This window comes from Maniola jurtina, chromosome 8, assembly GCF_905333055.1.
Source record: "Maniola jurtina chromosome 8, ilManJurt1.1, whole genome shotgun sequence".
Classification (NCBI taxonomy): domain Eukaryota; kingdom Metazoa; phylum Arthropoda; class Insecta; order Lepidoptera; family Nymphalidae; genus Maniola; species Maniola jurtina.
Genome location: NC_060036.1, coordinates 2,452,464 through 2,474,166, shown reverse-complemented (window position 1 = coordinate 2,474,166; position 21,703 = coordinate 2,452,464). Strand labels below are relative to the sequence as shown.

Here is a 21,703-nt window from a genome sequence, read left to right as displayed (position 1 = left end):
ATAAGGGACTTAAACGGTTATTAAGAGGCGGCGTTGATTATAACGAGTATAGTAGTCAATTTGAAATTAGGAGTATAGGAATCTTATTGGAAAACCAGTTTGAAAATGTAACAGAGTGTAATGAGTTAGGCGTGACTTGTGAAACTTGTATGAGGAGAGGTTTGAATGTGTACACAATGTATCATGAATTAGATGAACAAACCGATGTGAGTGTTGATTATTCTTTACCTAGGTTACCTGAAGTATGTGTTAGATTGTATGGAAGAAGTATGAGTGCACTCATAGATACGGGAAGTCAGATTAGTGGAATAACTAGGGAATTGTACGACTCTATTCTAAGAGAACATGGGACATTGCCAGAGATCGCTATTCCAGCAATTCAAATACAAGGCGCGTTTGGGTCGCGAAGTGAAAGCACGAATCGGTTAGTGCTAATAGAGTTTCAGTTAGGTAGTACTTTAGTTGAAGCACCTGTACTAGTTATGCGACGTCTTCCTAGATCATTGATTCTAGGATACGATTGGTTAGAGCGGGTAAAAGGAATAGTGAACTGTAATGGTGAACACACTTTGACTATTGAACATATGGGCGTTAGGTCTTGTGTTAGGCTGAATTCGGACTGCAAAATCGAAAGGTTAGGGGGAGAGACGAACGCAGCCACGATTAATTTAATATTAAATCAAAACTCTAGGCCAGTGGAACAAAGTGTATCAGACATGAATTTAGATAATGAGAAATTTAAGGGATTAAAATTAGATGACGCGAACTTAAGTAATGAACAAAAGGAATTATTACTACCTGTGTTAAACAAACACTGTAAGGTATTTACGGAAGGTTTAGGTTTGACAAACAAGTACGAACACGTTATTGAGCTATTAGACGAAACACCTTTTGTAAAACACAGTTATCCGGTACCTTTGGCGTATAGAGAACAGGTAAAAACCGAATTAGAAGAGTTAGAAAAACTAGGCGTGATCAGACAGGAAGCGACTCCTTACTGTAGTCCTCTCACTTTCACAAAGAAACGAGATGGGTCAATAAGACTCTTATTGGACGCACGAGAGTTGAATAAGAAAATGGTAGGTGACGCGGGCGCGCCTCCACTCACATCTGAGATTTTACAATCCTTTCATGGAGTAAATTATATCAGTTTAATTGATTTGAATAATGCCTATTTTCAAATACCTTTGCATAAAGATTCTAGGAAGTATACTGGGTTCTCGTTCATGGGGAAGACGTATACTTATAATGTTTTACCTCAAGGATTAAAGACTTCTGTAGCAGGGTTTTCGAGAGCAATGGATTATATCCTAGTAGGAGTACGAGAGTTTTGCGTAAACTATTTAGACGACATAGTCATATTCACTACGGGGGACATAAAGTTACACTTAGAACATTTAGATCGAGTGTTAGATAAATTAGAAACCGCAGGTTTAACTGGAAGGTTAGAGAAGTGTCGGTTCTTATGTGTAGAGGTAAAGTTGTTAGGACACATAGTAAATACTAACGGGGTACGTATGGATCCTGAACGGGTTAAAGCCATATTAGACTTCCCTATACCTCGGACTATAAAACAATTACGAGGATTTCTGGGATTAATAAATTATTTCAGAAGATTTATTTCAAAATATAGCGAAGAGGTTAAACCACTGTGTGACCTATTAAAACAAAATACGAAATGGTCATGGACAGAGGAAATTAACGATTGTTTTGAAAGGGTCAAGAAATTGTTTATAGACACTATACTTCTTGTACACCCAGATCCTAAGGGAACTTATTATTTACAAACCGATAGCAGTAATTTGGGGGTTTCGGGTTATGTCTATCAATTGAATGAAGCTGGTGAAGAACAAATATTAGGGTTCTGTAGTAAAGCATTGACAGAGACAGAACGCAAATGGACAGTTACTGAACAAGAACTATGGGCCATCATTTTCAGTTTGTCAAAGTTTGAAACATATTTGAGAGGAGCGAATTTAGTCATTAGGACTGATCATAAAAGTCTGATTTTCTTGCAGACGTGCAAACTATTGAGCGCTAGGATGATACGTTGGGTACATTATATAGGGCGATTTAATTACACAGTCGAACATGTGAAAGGTAAACTAAACATTGTAGCAGACGTATTGTCTCGACACTTAAAGGGGACCACTGATGTATTAACTAACAAGGCCACGGGGCCTGAAATGAATCTATTTAAAACATCATTAGGACGATTAGTGCGGGAGCGATGGAGAGAGATAGGTAGTTATCAAAGTCGCGACAAGACTGTTAGTGAGATAATTAGACGCGTGCAAACAGCAGACACTTCTGAATCAAAGTACTACGTGCTTAAAGAAGGGATTCTTTATAGAAGAGACATAAAAGGGGATATCTTAAGGTTATATGTTCCCGAGAACATACTAAGGGATTTGATAGTTAGCATACATGAAGAAGTAGGTCATTTCGGGCGATACAAGGTTTATGCTCTGATGAAACGTCAATATTATTTCCCAAATATGTCTCGTATAATAGGTCGTGTTGTAAGAGCTTGCGAGGCATGTCAAAAGTCAAAGCATGCTATGGAAACGCACACGGGGCCGATAAAAACTGTAATAGCGAAGGAAATAGGGGAGAGAGTTTTTTGCGATATTTTTGGACCTTTACCGGCAGGACGATTTGGTTTTAAATACATATTCGTAATGCAAGATGCTTATAGTAAGTTAATCAGACTATACCCACTACGCCAGGCTAGTGGGAAGGCTACTTTAACTTGTGTAAAAAAGTTTCATAAGCAGGTCACAATTAAGACATTATGTTCAGACAGAGGCGCGAACTTTACTTCAAAAGTTTTCGAGTTAGGTATTCGCCAACTAGGTATCGAATTAACGCACACATCTGTTAGAAATCCGCGGCCAAATTCGACAGAGAGGGTTAATAAAGAGTTAGGTAGATTATTCAGGACGTATTGCGACAAATCGCATCGTTCATGGGTAGATCTATTATCGGATATAGAAGATTGTTATAATCAGGTAATACATACTACAACGGGATATTCGCCAAACGAGATTATATATGGAAAGCGTACTCTGCTATCGACTGATTTCAACACTGACTCATCGGTGAGGACAGACTTACAGGGTGAACCGTTAGAACAGATTCGACAGCAGGCACGACAAAACATAGATAAGGCGGCCGAAAGTAGGCAATTACATTATAACAAAAATCATAAGTTAATACAATTCGAAATCGGAGATTTAGTGAAACTTAAGACTTTTACGAAGTCAGATGCGGATAAAAAGTTGACAAAAAAATTCATGCGCTTATATGAAGGACCGTACATAATAGGGGCAGTTCCATATAATAATGTATATACATTAATAGACGTTCATACTGGTAAAGTTAAGGGTAACTACAATGCCATTCATTTGTTTAGGTACTATGTAGATAAATAGAAAGATAGGTAAAACTAGAGTATTAAAAGGGACAGAAAACAGGTAGTTTGGGGTACACTAAACAAAGAGATACCTGAGTTAAATAGCTATGGTCATGCCCGAGGGTATAATAGATAGGCGTAGGAGGTCAGATACTAGCGTTCTAATACAGATAAGGGGAAAAATAGATTTTGAAACGACTAGCACAGCTGCAGGGACAAAAGGAGCTACGTGTATTAAAAATCTATTTTGGGGGAGCGTGAGATGGCCTTGCCATCCGTCATACGGTTTTATGACTGTCGGAAATTTGAAGCCTTGCTCTTAAAAACAAAAATCTCGCACGAAAAGAAATAAATTAGTTAAGATTCTGAGTAATTGTAGGAAAGGAAGTATAAAAAACAAAAGGGCAAAATAAATTGCTCTAAAGCTAAATTGCGTTAGGGTCGGTCATAAATTAGATAAAAGTCGTAAATTTTAACTTAGAAATCTCTACAAGTGTACAAAATTGTAATCACGTGTTATGCGAGTGGTCTAGGCAAGGCAAGAGCGTGAGAAAGCAAAAGGTACGGCCCATTAAGGGATGTTCGAAATACATTTTATTTTCAGCCAATTAGCCATCAGCCAGGGTAATTCTGTGCGCAAGAGTGAACCAATCAGAAACCGAAATTTCGCTGGTTTTTTTTTCATTTCAGATCATGGGCGTGAACAAAAGATATCCGTGTGGACGTTTTAAGTCTACACTGGGGGACCGAGAGGGACATTCGATTGAGGTCTGGCTCAACGTGCAGTAGAGCCTAACAGTGAATATTAATTAAGTGTAGAAATATATTGCAATTGTATAGTTAATAATAGAAAAATTATAAATAGAATAAAATAGTGTGTATCCGGGCCAGCAGAAGCTGATATATGGTGATGTACTAATTTACATTTAATTTTAAACTAGATTATTTGAAAATCAGTTCCAAAAATCTTGAGTAAAGAATTATTTTACAAACTAAATTAGAGATGATATTATTATTTGGATATTAGGAGGTGTTACAATATTGTGTATAACTATTAGATTTGCATCCAAAATTATAGAAATGGGACATTTCTCTTTGTGGAACTAGGATTCAAATATATCTAGAATAAATAATGAATATATTATAATTTACGCATAATGTGTGTCCTTAAAATTTACTTTATTATAGAAGTAAGAATTATAGATAATATCTCTATTGATTATGTGGGCATGTGTGTATTTTAGATAAAATGGTGTACATAATATTATATAAAGCCGAAAGGGTTTTTTTGTTTGAATATTTGCTTTTCCCTTTCAATAATTAGTATGGCTTAGGAAGCAAATATTCGGCCGGGAATTAATTAATGTAATAAAGTTACTTAATTCCCAGTCTAAATAATAAATTCAGTTTCTCTTCTTTTTTTCTAAATACTCAACTGTATGAGTAAATAAACAATTATTTACCAGAAATAAATGCACTTGGGTATAACTATCATCTTTTATTTGCTATATTTAGATACATTTTCCTAGACATTTAATAATGGAGATTCAATTTGTTTGGAGGCTAGACTATCGTATTGTAATATTAACAAAGCCAAAGATACGAAGAAACCATGTATCGAACTAACTTGAGCTCCAATATTAAGATTTTCTCATATGACCTATTTACCAATCACAATTCCTATTATTAAGTAAAAATTAGGTTAGGTTTTTTTTTCAGCAGTGCACCTATTTATAATACTAGCTCTTATTCAGCATTAAATAGGGAATAAAATTGAATTAGCAGTCTAATGCAGTCTGATGGAATGACACTTGTCGTTACAATTATAGATTTGGTAGAAAAATTACTCAATAGCTAAAATAAGGTGGTGTGCTATAAACTACTAGCTACCGCGGTATAAACATCGTCTTCATCAACATGAACAGCTTTCACCGGCTCACTACTGAGCGCGGACTTCATAGAGAACTCTCGATCAAGTTTACCTTCATCATATGGTATTTTATACCATTATGTGAAATTCTCACGATGGTTTTTCCTTATACTTTTATTATCACAAAACGATTAGTACTAATATACCAAGAATGCTCTCCACTACTAAAGATAATAGGGTTGGCTGGGTTCGAATCCCAGGCTAAAGACACCTTAAAGGGACCTTGTCGAGGATACTTTCGAGTAACAGCTAAATTTCATCTACCTACTAAAATACCCTGAACGAGACAATGGAATACACGCTGCCTCCGGAGGACAGATGGCGAGGCAGGTAGGTACCTTTTTTTTTATGGTGTACCGATCTTTCCCAAACAGCATTTTAGGTAACATTATCTGTTAAAACCGACGCCAGCTGAATTTGTGAATCACCGAGTTTTTGAATAGATAAAAATACTAGTTTTGCTGTACTTTGTAATTCCTTTGCTTGATATTATATGGTACATGGTTGATTGGTGACGTACCAGCAGCGAGATTCCGGCACAAAGCAAACACGTCATGTCTTTATACAGCTGGACTCTCCGAACTAATAAATTGGCCAATTTATTGACAATCAATCAAACAAATATATAAATATACAAAAATACCATGGTTTTGGGGCGAGCCCAGAGCTCATTGAAAAGAACCTAGGTTTCCGTACCTAGGCAAATTGAAAACGCTTCGCAGCGAAATAGGAGAGTCCAAGTGCTGTGCCCCGATAACAATGCTAAAAGACTGAGATTTCAGTGTAGGGCTCCCCCCGTGCTTGAGGAATGCCGGTTGGTCTCAAACCGATGGCCTAAATAAGGCAAATACACGTATCAACTGATTTTCCACACTAACAGGACGTTCTAAATTAGCAAATCTCTCCACTCATTATATCTATTTTGAGGAGTTGAAATTTTACATTAATTTTTTATAATTCAATCCGTGTAAACCTGTTAGCTGGTCGAGAAGTCTACGTGTTCACCCAACGTACTGTACCAATTAATTACTTGTAAATAACTCATGACTTAAATACCTAGGTGTTTCTATAATTCAGCTGAGTTCATTTCTTATTTTATCTCTTCATAATGCCTAATCTTAACCACTAGTATAGACGATCACACCGTACCATCACAAGATGATATAAATTATTCCGTATTTGTGCGAAAGTATTTCAGGCAATGAACACTAAGACAATTGTGGTTACTGAAGTTATGCGGTGAGGTGACGGATGTCTGCCGCTCTCGAATTATTATTACTCGAAGTAGTACTTACTTAGGTTGACCGATTTTATATTATTACGCGAACTGGACGCTCAATCAACACGCGATATTTAGGAGGCAACACTTCCGGCTGCTTGGTACAGAAAATAATATGTTTGGAGAACATTTGAGGTGAGCGTCAGTGACACTTTACATATTTCGTAACCTCAGAATAAGCAATGGCTCCCTTCTAAAATCAATGTTCGTAGCAGTGTCACGTATTACCATGTCGTACGTCACGATCGCCTACCACAGTCTACTTTTAGGGAGGTCTGCAATTTGAAAGAAAGAATAAAATTCATTCCTAATATTTTGTTGTTGGTGTCACAGATGAAAACAAAGCATACATGTAACGTTTTCATCTGTGTGACACCACCCCAATCGGGTGTACAGCTCATCATAATGTCTTGCATCATTTTGCGTCAACACGCATAAAAGGACGCTGATTTTCTGCTGTGACCCGGAGGTCAGATTTGGACTGAAACCAATTAAAATAACCGTGCAGCCCGTGTAGTTGTCATGCATTTCTAATTTTCTAGTATGGGGCACAGTGAACTGCATGCAGATTGCACAGTCATCGGCAGCTGCTGCTGTTGTTATGTCAATTGCACTAAAATCGCATCCAAACTGCAACTTTGCTGTTAGTTTGCAGACGAAAAGCTGTCAGAAATTATTTCAATAAATAATAATTTGATATGCTTAAATTAAGTAGTGTTCAGCAAAATATCCTCATTCCATCCTCCTTTTTCTACAACTGCACCACAGGCCACCCTCACCACCAGCCACCTGATTGCCTGGGGCCTTCGACCGCCCGGTTTGCCAGATTTATTTTCCACGCACATGCAAACTTTGGAATAGACTCCGTTTGGCGGTGTTCCCACTAGATTACAACACTGGGTTATTCAATCATGGCGGATCAACAAATTCCTGAAAAGTCGGCAATGCATTGGCGGTTTCTCTGGTGCTGCAAATGTTTACGGGCGGCGGTAGTCTGTGACCCGCCTGCTCGCTATTTTTCTTTAGAAAAAAATATAGGTATCAATTAGCAGTAAATCCAGTCTGTAATAATCTAACCAACTCAATTCATAAAAATTTGACTTTAGTTGTTTTTGCATGACTGTGGTGAGTTAAAAATCGATTCCTTATTAGTACCGTTTATCTAACTATCTTATCGTGATTATTTTACTTATTTTGATCATCAAATAAAACAGCTATAAACTTTATTTCAGCTATAGTAAACCACGCTAAGAACTCCGTCAGGTATGATGTTTCCAAAAATAAATTATAGACTATTTATTTTGCATAACCTAACGATAAGCAATTTTTTTGTATAAAACTGAATTTTTAAAAATAAAAATAGTGAGCAAACGAGCAGACGAGTCACCTGATATAAATTGGCTACCGCCACCCGTGAACATTTTGCAGCACTAGAGGAGTCAATGATGTATTGCCGACCTTTCAGGAATTTGTTGACCCGCCCTTTGAATAACCCCATGTTGTAATATAATGGGAACATCGGCGAAGGGAGTTGGTTCCACAGTATGCATGTGCGTGGAATAAATATGCCACCTGAACGCAAATATAAAATTTTCTAAATTTAGCTGTCAGGCTGCTGAAATCAACACAAGGTGCCTTTACACGTTTCCAGGCACGTAGGCTTTTTGTGATGTCGTCGAATCTAGGTGAACAGGGTGAAAAGATAACTCCATTTCATATCGGTGACCGGGAAATGTATCTATAGGGTGTATAAAAATCTTCTTAGTAGCCAACCTCAGCTTTAGGAGGCTGCGTACAGTTAACTATAGGTAGGTACTTTGATTTTCCAGGAATGTCCTGGCACCTTGTAACTTTGTTTTGTATGGCGGTGTTAGCTGCCAGGGCTGATCATCCATTATGGATAAATGAAATTGAGGAACTGCCAGATAATGGAATAACAATTTCTAGGAGTTCTGATACTGATAACAGATATCGGTTACCACAAAACGTCGTACCGCTGGAATATGATATACATATCGATCTATACTTCGCTGAAAGAACTGAACGACCATTTAGTTACGATGGAAGGGTGGCTACTATTATTCAGGTAACATTGCATTTCATTTACTTTTTTGCATTCATGAACCTACTTACATATAATGATAACATAATATGGAGTTAGATTGCACGAAACATCGTCAGGGCATTGCAAAAACATTTTCCAATACATATTTATTAACTACATCTATGAAAACATAGGGACTCGGCGGAATCCGTATATCTCAGGAATCGCATTCCAAGTGCTTTGACCAAGCAAGACCAAGAGATCTATTGAGTGAACTTTGGCTGCTCGGACAAAGTTGAAAGGAGACCGGTCGATAATTATTACTTGTCGATAACGAAATTTCAGATATAAGTAATAATAATTTTTTTATGCATCTTTACCAACAGCTCGATTGCGGTAAAATGACATCTACAATGTCACGATTACAATTACCTCTGATTGATTGATTGCTCGCTCTTTATTGGCTACAATGCATTGTTGCACCAAGAATACCATAAATTCAGCCAATCACAACAATTGAGATTGTAATAATTAATGATTGATGCAGATTATATGGAATCGAGCTACATATGGTGGGGTATGTCACATGTCGTCACCATCCAGTGTATGTTAACAAAAAGTACTGGGTAGTACGTGGTAGTACCGAACGTCGCGACATTCGGGTACTAGTAGCCTACTTATTGCTACGTCGCGTTGCCTTACGTATAGTACTATTATATTATTATGCTGTAGCATTACGTAGGCACGTAGATAAGAGCAATATAGTGTTCATCATTTATGCGGCGAGGCTTATACACTATAGACACTCAGGGATAGATTCATATAGGCATAGGACATTTTGAGCCAATGAGCGAGTTTACCTCGCCAGAGCTTTCCGTATTTTATTTTATTGTATTAAAGAAAGGCACACAAAACAGATTGTAACTATAAATGGTCTAAACAAAAAAACAAAAGATCCGAATCTAAGTGACAACCCCTAATAGGTGTACACAGCAATACTATACCTAAATAAATATATGCATTACACAAGATATACACAGAATTCTTAAAATGAAGGCTAAAGAGGGCTCTCTCCGTCACTCGTTTTATACAATCGTAGTTCCAATTTCATTTGAATATTAAGCAACTAAAGGTCCATGAAATTTTGCAGACATATTCTAGAAACTAATATATGATTTTAAGTATTTAAATGACAAATATGCATAGAAGTTAAATCTTATATGCAGGGTGGAACTCTGCGATGCCACCCAAAGGGAAAACACTCCCAATACTGCAGATAGATAATCTCACTCAAAGAAAACACTCCTTTACTTTTGAACAGAAAGAAAACTGCATTCAAAGACTTTCTTCGCTTGCCACACCCGGGAATCGAAGCGGTCAAAATCTGTAAAAAGTACAAACTGTACTTTTATTGCCTAGATCGTTTTGTAGTATTAATAGTTAGTAGAGACTAGAGAGCCAAAGTAGAGAGTTAAAGCTGCTTGATGAGTACCTAGCGGTAGGTATTCTATTTGAATAGTCTTTATTACAGGTCATTAAAAAATATTAAGTATATTATCTACTTAGATTGTAAAAAATATTCAGATATCTATGTAAAGTTATAGCTCTTCTATTGTTTTTCTTGAATTAACAAGATAACACATATTACCTACCTACTATTTTTGTTGGCAACATTAAATTGAAAATTTATTATTTACAGCTGAAATAAAATGTGTTCAGCAAAAATATTTTGTATATCTTATCCTTCTTAAACTTCTGATAATTATTAATTACTTAGCTATTACTACTCCAAGGTTCTGAAATTACTCTTTGTTGTAGGCTATAGAAGAAAATGTTACTAGTATAGCAACCAACATCGATTCCGATACCATCAATGAAGTATCACTTACTACAGAAAATGGTGACTCCATAAAATTTGTAACGCAGTTGTATCTGTCATATGGCCTTTTACAACTTAACCTAGAGCAATCTCTAGATGTTGGTAGAAATTATACTTTGATTATTGGTTATAGTACGGATATGAATGAAGGGCCGTTAAAAAGAGGAATTTGGAGGGGATGGTACACTGATGACAATGGCGTCGAAAGGTAAAGTAAATACTGAAAATTCTTTAGCTTCTAATATCCTCTTTCTTCTTATTATGTTTTCTGTATTTGAACATACTTTTCTGAATATAAGTTTTTTACGGGATAAAGTTATCATCTGATTTCTGGAACCTGTTATGTATGAAACTGGGTTGCTGTGGTAGAAAAATTTAAATTTTGATAATAGGTATTATTATTATTGGAAGAGTTCTGAGTTAGTGAGCATCCGGGCTGATGGTAAAATGTTCATCCTACACCATGAAAAGGTGGTCGACTTTTACCAAGTAGGTAATTTTTAGGATTCTGTACCTCAAATGGAAAAACGGTACCCTTATAGGATCACTTTGTTGTCCGTCCGTCCGTCCGTCGTGTCTGTCAGCAAAACCTATAGGGTACTTCCCTATAGGTCAAGATTTTGTAAGGTAGGTAGGTCTTATAGCACAAGTAAAGGAATAAATCCGAAAACCGTGAACTTGACGTGGTTACATCTTTAAAAAAAATGTGTTAAAATTTTCAATGTATGATAACTATACCAAGTGGGGTATCATAAGAAAGGGCTGTACATTCTAAAACAGATTTTTATTTATTTTTAGGCATAAAAGTTTTTGATTTATCATGCAAAATGTCGAAAAAAATTCCCGAGTACGGAATCGAATTCCCGCTAAAACATCACGATTTATGTTCTATTCGCAGAATTTATGCCGCAACACATTTTCAACCATATACCGCGAGACGAGCATTTCCTTGTTGGGATGAGCCACTTTTTAAAGCGGTTTTCAAACTACACTTATCAAGACCATCGGAATACAACGCAACTTTCTCTAATACTAGATTAGAAAGTAGCGAGAAGTAAGTTATGAAACGAAATCTATGTAGGAACATCTTGTTGATCACGATATTTTAATGGAAACATAACACATTAGTTAATGCTTGTTTTTTTACTTTGTTTCTAACAATGAAATGTTCTTAACTGACACAAATTGTTAATTTTTAAGGTTCCGTACCTCAAAAGGAAAACGGAACCCTTATAGGATCACTCTGTTGTCCGTCGTGTCTATCTGTCCATCCGTCGTGTCTGTCAAGAAAACCTATAGGGTACTTCCCGTTGACCTAGAATCATGTTTGGCACAAGGTCTTATAGCACAAGTAAAGGAATAAATCCGAAAACAGTGAATTTATGGTAACATCATTAAAAAAAAATTAAAACGTGTTTAAATCTTCAAAGTAAGAAAACCATACAAAATGGGATGTCATATGAAAGGGCTTTACTTGTACATTCTAAAACAGATTTTTATTTATTTTTATGCATAATAGTTTTTGATTTATCGTGCAAAATATCAGAAAAAATACCCAAGTACGGAATCCTCGGTGCGCGAGTCCGACTCGCACTTGGCCGGTTTTTTAGAGAACATCTGTAATCTGTAATATTTTTGCAATTAGCGTGTAAGAATTTTTTGCAATATCGCTGTAGATTTTCCTGTAATAATTATAAATAAAATAAAATAAATTAAATAAAGAGAAATCTTGGTCGACAGTTACATAGACTTTAATATTTTTATTATTTTAATTTTTGCTGAATGTATACTCATCTTTACTTTAATCGTGTTTACTATATTTTTCAGTATTGGCACTAATCGCATTCGTGATAACTTCCTAGCAACTCCTAAGATGTCTTCGTACTTGGTCACCTTCCTCGTCAGCGAATCTTTCCGCGTTATAGCAAGTGACACGTCCTTTGATCCACCAATTAGAATCATTGGCAGATCGAATACTGCCGGTTTGGGAAGCCATGCTTTGCAGCTGGCTGTTGAGATGACTAAATACTTCGACGAGTATTTCAAGATGCCGTATTCCACTTTACATCCTAATTTGTTGAATGACCATATCGCATCTCCAGATTGGGCATCAGCTGGTACTGAAAATTGGGGGATGGTTAGCTACAGGTACCTCTAATAAGCCTATAACATTATCTAATATTATAAATGCAAAAGTTTGTATGTGTGTGTGTGTGTGTGTGTGTGTGTGTGTTTGTGTGTGTATGTTTGTTTACCCTTTCACGCAAAAACTGCGGGAAGGATTTGGCTGTAACCTTGGAATTAACACAGAGGCTACTTTTCATCATATATCCACGCGGACGAAGTCGCGGGCATCATCTAGTAAGAAATAGTATGACTTGTTTTTCAAAACAAATACTCTGTGTCATAAATGGACTAACAGCCCGTGAGGGCCAGACCTTCCATATTTTGTAAAAGCTAAAAGTTTTCGTGTTCACAGTTACTTCGTGCCTTCCTATTGAGGACAATGTGCAGATAAACTTTCAACTTTTATAAAATAACGGAGGTCTAACCCTCAGGGCTCTGTCTCTGCAAAAATTTAATATTATGAAATTTCAAATTTTTATTCTGAAACATGAGGAATATTCTTCTAATTTATACGCATATATTTTTAGAGAATTACACATGATTATTGACCCTCGAGAAACCATCATGTCTGTCGAACATTATACAGCCACACTAGTTTCACACGAGCTAGCTCACAAATGGTTTGGCAATTTAGTAACTTGCTACTGGTGGAGTAACACTTGGATAAACGAAGGATTTGCTAGCTATTTTGGATACATTGCTGCTCATCAGGTGACGTTGGATAGAAGCAGGCCGCTTATTTTTCTTTGTTGCTAAGCATTAATTAAAAATTTAATTTTAAAAATAATTTGAAAATTAACAAGAATAAAGTTGTAGCACAAACACTACACTTAACAATGCAGTAATTAGGACAAATTCGATTGGCTTGGTTCTTTTGAGCCTCCTTTTTTTTGAATTCCATATTATTTAACTTAAGCGTCTCCTAATTAACATGACGGCGAAGTGGGTGTTGGTGAAGTTCTGCATATGTACAATTCATGAACTCTATCTTAAATGACTGACTCACTGATTGATCTACCAACGCACAGATGAAACCAATGGACGGATCGATGGAGCTGAAATTTAGCATGCAAACAGCTACTAGGCCGTAGATATTCTCCAAGAAAGGATTTTTAAAGTCCTAAGGGGGTAAAATAGGGGTTTCAAATTTGTATAGTACACGCGGATGAAGTCGCGGGCATAATACAGACTCTTATATTGATCCATACTACATAGTACAGACTCTTATATTGATCGATTGATCTTTACGTCATAGAAATTTAACTTTAAAAGTAATAATATACTTATATCTTAGGTATTCCCTCAATACGATCTTGACAAGCATTTCAACTCCCGATACCTGCAAGCAAGTCTAGCGTTTGACGCAGGAGAATCAACTGTTGCTATGAACCATGAGGTCAACACACCGGCTCAAGTGACAGCACATTTTGGCACTATCAGCTACTCTAAAGGTGCCGCCTTTATTAGAATGCTAGCTGATATGATTACTCCTGAAACTTTTCGTAAAGCTTGCCAGTACTTCTTAGTTAATAAGTAAGTAACTGATATTCTTATTCTTTGCCCCAATAAGACTGCAGTATTTAAAATATCTTGTATCCGTTTAGCAATTATGTGACAATACATAATTAAATCTAGCTAGACTTCATCATCGGCATTATCATGATCAACCCATCGCCGGCTCACTACAGAGCACGGCTCCTCTCAGACTGAGAAGAGTTTTGCCTATAACGGTCAACCACAAAACCAAAACCTCAGTACTTAAACACTTAATAACTTAACAAAATAATAGACAACATTTTAAATGTTATGGCAATGTTTTTTCAGTATGTACGAAGCAGTAGATCAACACGACTTATTGAAAGCACTTGAGAGGGCCGTAAACGAAGATAGGACATTGAATGCATATGAAAATTTTTCACTTGCCGAATACTACCGTATTTGGGTTAACGAGCCCGGCTACCCGCTGCTAACCGTGAAGGTAAACCACAACAGCGGCGAAATTGAATTGAGTCAAGTAAGTTACCAGTAATAGACCACCTTTAAATTCATAAATACCTGTTATATTTGGGCATAAAGAAATCTTACATACTTTGTTGGAATACCTGAGGTACTAATAAAAATAATAATAATTTCTCAACCTATTTAACAATAACAAAACATTCCCAACCACTTTCGCGGAAACCGAATGAACCTGATTTAGGCAAAATATACCTAACTATGTATTTCATATTAAAGGAAAGATTTTTCATAAATGGAAAAAATGGAACGACTACTCAACTTTACCCCATCCCGATAACGTATTATACGAGATCCAATCCCACTTTGGAGTTAAAACCGTCGTACATGATGACCTTTGAAAAAGCACAAATTCGTAAGACACCAGGTCGAGAGTGGATTATTGTAAACGTCAATCAACATGGTGAGTTAAGATGATCTATTTACTGCAGCAAGTTTCAGCAACCGACCCATTTTTTTATTTTGACAAATTATTATTATCATTTAGTGATTGCAATGTACAAGTGCCCTCTAATAAAGAGTAGACAATGATTTCTGTTTTTAAGAACAAATTCTATTGAAGGCTAGCGTGATTCCAGACACGAGTTTACTGATAACTTCGCATCAAGTTACATGTTGCAATTATATCAATAATCTGGGCTAAATTAATAAGTATTTCATATTGTAGATAACGGGTTAAATCATAAAATAAGCTTAAAATCATTAGTTAAATATCGAAAACAAGGCAGTTATTAATATGTTCTTTGTATTTATTTATCTATCTAATTCAGGACATTACCGCGTCACCTACGACGACGAAACTTGGAATTTCATATCCGAGGCTCTGCTCAATTCGCCAGAAACAATCAATGAATTAAACCGAGCTCAAGTAAGTACTCCAAATAATTTAAAGGTTACGGTTACATTTAACTAGAAATTAAATTAATTTATTTACATAATAGCATTTACTCGTATTTATAAACTACGAATACCGATGCGTACTTATGAGTTTTGATAATAAACAATATTTGTGTGTCTTATTATCAATATTTACAGGTAGTCGACGACGTGTTCGCCTTTATGAGATCCGGAAAGATGACGTACAGTTTTGGTTTCAAAATCCTTAGATTCCTTCAATATGAGACCAATTATTACGTATGGAGATCAGCCATCAGCGGTTACACCTTCTTTAGGAACAGATTTCGGAATATTTATCCACCTGGAACTCAAGCCACCTTTGATGTGAGCACATCAATGTCTTAAATTATTATTTATCATTGTCATTTTTAATGCACTATCATCATCACAACTACACATAACCATATGATATGAAGTATTTGATAAAGAAATTATAGTTAATTATAATATTATTAAGCAGCCAATAGATTATTTAAAGACAATATGATTTACTTACAAGTTTTACTTCATCGTTAAACGAAATGCCTACTTTTACTTAGAGTCGTTTTAATGTCTTCTCAAACAACTATTGGATCAAAAGGAATGTAGTTAGCTGATTTTCTGTGATATAAAACGTTTATGTTAAACTAAATTTACAACAGATTTAACCCATTTTTTATTATTATGAAATACACTAGCGAACGCCTGCAGCTCGGTTTAAACACAAAAAAATATATTCGTGTAAAAAGCTTCCTAGATTCAATAGTTTAGACTGGACGTCGTTGCTGAGTCAATCAGTGGGTAAGGACTTTATTTTTATGTAATAACTAGCTGACCCGACAGACTTCGTCCTGTCAAAAAGATTTGTAATGTGGCAGTTTTTGTGCCTACGTATTTTAAAAAATTCTCCTGAACAGAACCGTCACCCTGGTGATAGGGCGTTGTGAATAAAAAATAATTAAATAAAACATATATAAGGATTTAAAAGTAAGTAATCGCTTTATTGTTAATCATGTGAATCATAATTATTATTATTATCATTGTAGTGCTTTGTGGTATACGATGTTTTTTGTTTGATTACCTGGCGCATAGATAAACAAATCTGATGGTTTTCCAACACGGGAACAGGCAACATACAATTGACCATGTGAGAAACATGGGTTTTCTAGATTAATACCACAAACACTTAATGATTGCCCCTGGGACTTGTAAATTTGTAAAAAAATTTGTAAAAAAATTTGTAAAAAAATTTGTAAATTTGTAAATTTGTGAAAAATTTGTATATTAAAAATAATAAAACACTGTTGGTAACGCGATTTTTGTTTGACTGATGTAATGACGTGGACACTGATGCATTTTATCTCGCGTGCCGAAACTAATACAAAAGAAACGCGAGTTTCGGAACGCGACATTAAACTCCTCCAACTATGTATTCTGTGCTCCAACGCACACACGCACATTGTTTTGATAGATAATATGATCTTTGACGTTAGGAACACACCTACATTGCTTAGACAACAGTGAGTGCTTGTAATTTAATATGAACTTTATACCATAGCAATAAAGCTCAAATTGACTACGTTTTAGTTAGAAATCATATGTATGGGAAATAGAAAAGGGCTATTTTTAGGGTTTTTCCAGCAATAATTCTAATTTTTCTCGCCGTAAAAACCATCCTTGAACTTCAACGAACATTTTAAAAAAAGATTTGGCCAAATTGGTCCAGGCGTTGTTGAGTTATGCGCTTACCAACACATTTTGCGATTCATTTTTATATTATCTATAATATAAAAATGAATCGCAAAATGTGTTGGTAAGCGCATAACTCAACAACGCCTGGACCAATTTGGCCAAATCTTTTTTTAAAATGTTCGTTGAAGTTCAAGGATGGTTTTTACGGCGAGAAAAATTAGAATTATTGCTGGAAAAACCCTAAAAATAGCCCTTTTCTATTTCCCATACATATGATTTCTAACTAAAACGTAGTCAATTTGAGCTTTATTGCTATGGTATAAAGTTCATATTAAATTACAAGCACTCACTGTTGTCTAAGCAATGTAGGTGTGTTCCTAACGTCAAAGATCATATTATCTATCAAAACAATGTGCGTGTGTGCGTTGGAGCACAGAATACATAGTTGGAGGAGTTTAATGTCGCGTTCCGAAACTCGCGTTTCTTTTGTATTAGTTTCGGCACGCGAGATAAAATGCATCAGTGTCCACGTCATTACATCAGTCAAACAAAAATCGCGTTACCAACAGTGTTTTATTATTTTTAATATACAAATTTTTCACAAATTTACAAATTTACAAATTTTTTTACAAATTTTTTTACAAATTTTTTTACAAATTTACAAGTCCCAGGGGCAATCATTAAGTGTTTGTGGTATTAATCTAGAAAACCCATGTTTCTCACATGGTCAATTGTATGTTGCCTGTTCCCGTGTTGGAAAACCATCAGATTTGTTTATCTATGCGCCAGGTAATCAAACAAAAAACATCGTATACCACAAAGCACTACAATGATAATAATAATAATTATGATTCACATGATTAACAATAAAGCGATTACTTACTTTTAAATCCTTATATATGTTTTATTTAATTATTTTTTATTCACAACGCCCTATCACCAGGGTGACGGTTCTGTTCAGGAGAATTTTTTAAAATACGTAGGCACAAAAACTGCCACATTACAAATCTTTTTGACAGGACGAAGTCTGTCGGGTCAGCTAGTAGAAGATAATTATTTATAGGTATGACTTACTTATTGATTTGAATTTTCAGTCTTATATTTTGAGCTATATGGAAACGGTTATTAGAGAAGTGGGATTCGAACCCATTCCAAGGGAAACTGTCACAGATAGCTTGTTGCGTCAAGAAGTGTTACATTTTGCATGCACTCTGGAACATGTTAGATGTATGGAAGATTCTCAAGAAAGATTCGAACATATGATGTTTGATACCCGCTATTGGTAAGTTTTATTACTAGCAGTATTTTGAGCGTCAGTCCTGAAGTAAACAGATGCGTTATTACATATATACATGTATATTTATGAATTTATTTTTTAATTTTCAACATCAGGCGTCTCTCACATCATCTTATTTGAGAGCTCCTATGAAGAATCTTTCACATCCTCTTATCGCGGTAAAAGCAACTCTTAATTTAATACAGTTTGTCCATCCCGGCTTTGCTCGGGTAGAATTTCTTAAAAAATCGTCACTTAATAAACAATAAATATGTGCCTAGAGCCTACTATACAAGTACGTGCAAAATATCAAGTTTCTATAGTCTAATTTTAATTTCATGGAATTCTGGAGTTTCATAAATTAATGGTGTTGTCAAATGCAACATAATTAATTTAATTCCGGTCTATTTTAATGGTTCATTTTTTTAAGGGTTGACCCTCGTATTCGGCGCCATGTTTTTGAAATGGGTGTAAGGAAAGGCGGGAAAGACGCATTTGAGTTCCTTTTAAACCGATTCAAAACATCAAATATGGCTAATGATCAATTAGAAATGTTGAGAGGACTGGCTTCTACGGGAATACCTGATTTACTGACAAAGTATAAGAAGTTACATTTTATATCGCATCGTTTTAGCACAGCTCTTTTATATAGCATCCTTTTTTTGATATATTTATTTCTTTTCTTTTTTCAGATATCTGGAGATGACGCTAGATAAGATAGTTCGGTACCAAGATAAAGTTACAGCTTTCAATTACGCCCTTCTTGGCAATAAAGAAAATGCTTACACTGTGCTTCAATTTGTAAAAAACAATATCGATGCAATCAGAATAGCGTAAGTTTGTTAAAATAACAACGAAATTTTAAATGTAATACGGCTTTATTTTAAAACTCATCCCTATTACTACGACTGTAGAGATATATAGTTTGGACAGAGGGAACTAGGGAGGTTTCGACATATTAATGACAAAGATTTCTATGCAGCTGCTACAGGCTATCATAAGTTAAATTAATTCTAAAAAAAACCGGCCAATGTACAAGTAAAGCCCTTGCATATGATACCCCACTTGGCACAGTTATCTTACTTTGGAAATTGAAACACATTTTAATACTTTATTTTTAATGATGTAACCCCAAATTCGCAGTTTTCAGATTTATTCCTGTACTTGTGCTATAAGACCTACCTACCTGCCAAATTTCATGATTCTAGGTCAACGGGAAGTACCCTATAGGTTTCTTGACAGACACGACTGACAGACAGACATACAGACAACAAAGTGATAAGGGCTCTGTTTTTCCTTTTGAGGTACGGAACCCTAAAAAGCTCAATATAATATATGACATTGTTTCCAGTTACATTGAAGATAGTCGTACTAACCCAGTGCATACTACACTATCTAATCTTGCAGCTTATTTAGACGAAGCTGGGCTAAGTGAGGTTTGTAAAATTTTATTATTTCTGATGACTTCTTTGCAATAATGCAGAAGAAGTCATCATTACTGCTGATAAAACTGCGCTCACGCATCAGGTACCAACCGCACCCCAAACAAGTTTGCGAGCAAGATGGACTCACCAATGCTTATTAAGCACATAGTTCAAGTGTTGGTGAGGTCACATTTTTTAAATGTTCTGTCATATTGCCACGAATATAGTAGTAGGTACTAACATTGGTTTTTAAGTGTGTCGGCTGTCAACAAACAAACTGAGCCCTAGTTGCTTCAAATATTTTATTATTATTTATTCATTTATAACATTAGGTACCAGCTTTTCTCACAAATTTCCCGCGTGGAATTATGTTCTAAAAATTCCGCGTAACATAGATCACTCCTTGTACGTTACTAGTCTACTTGTATAATATTATATTTTATAAGGTATGTCCGTCCACGAATTCTCGTCCGCGTGGACTACCCAAATTTCAACTTCCTTTTTTACCCTCTTAGGGTTTGACTGTCCATTTGGTTACTGCTTTTATGTTTACTAATTTCAAATTTTGCCTTTGCAGTATGAACAATGGCTTCTAAATACGCAGTCCGCCTCTGCTCAATACAGCACTGCTAGGTCTGCTATAAGCAATGCTAGAAAAAATATGGCCTGGGGCAGAGACAATGCGGACATGATTCTAGCGGCTGCAAGAGACGGAGCAACTACTATTACTGTATCGTCCCTTTTATTAATAGCAATTTCTTTATCAGCTATACTCATAGATTTAACATCATATTGCTAACTAAAATCATTAGTGCCTCTTCTTTAATATTCAGTTAGATTATTGTGGAGCTTTCAAGTTTTGTGAAGAATTCCTGAAAGTACTGTGATATCTAGCTAAATAAACACTTTAATTAGGAAAATCAGAAATGAATCAATTTACCTAGATAGATTTTCATTGATTAATAATTATTTTATTATTGAAGGACTATCTTTGTGCCTATATTAAAGTGGTAGATACTTAATAAATGTATAATAAAATGGTTTTTAAATATAGCCTATATTTTATTTCAAAACCTACACTACAGTATAGTGCCGTAATACTTTTATCAAAATTTTACGAAAATGCGAACGACCTTGCCACGCGCAGCGAGGTGATGGCTAACTCAGTGATCAACAATGAATGATAGCCATGGAGATCATTAGCCATTTATATTTGAAGGTGTTTTAAGAAAAAATATTTTAATATCCCTCAGTGGAAGCAATATTCATATTCATATTCATATTTAAATAAAAATAGCGAGCAAACGAGCAGGCGTGTCACCTTATGTTATGTGATTACCGCCGCCCATGAACATTTGCAGCACCAACCAATGCGTTGCCGACCTTTCAGTGTTTCATTTGGTGTTGATCACTAAATTAGCAAACCACACGCATTAAAAAAAAATTGTGTGATAGGCTTGCGCTTGACGACAATCATGCTTAAAAACCGCCAAGTGCGAGTGAGACTCGCGTGAGAGTTTCGTACCGTACTCGGGTATTTTTTCCAACATTTCGCACAATAAATCAAAAACTATTATACATAAAAATAAAAAAATATCTGTTCTAGAATGTACAGGTCAGGCCAGGCCTTTCATATGATACCCCCCACCACTTGGTATAGTTTATCTTACTTTGAAAATTGAAACACATTTTTTTTAAAATGTGTAACCACAAATTCGCGGTTTTCAGGTTTATTCCTGTACTTG

The 21,703-nt window shown here is 35.6% G+C and overlaps 1 protein-coding gene and 1 pseudogene across 1 annotated transcript in view; one reads left to right on the top strand and one right to left on the bottom strand.

Moving 5' to 3' along the window:
- LOC123867693 overlaps positions 1-20,757 on the top strand; it is a 70,914-nt pseudogene extending 50,157 nt beyond the window's left edge.
- LOC123867610 (facilitated trehalose transporter Tret1-like) overlaps positions 1-21,703 on the bottom strand; it is a 122,027-nt gene that overhangs the window by 57,330 nt on the left and 42,994 nt on the right. The gene's annotated exons all lie outside the window — the stretch shown is intronic.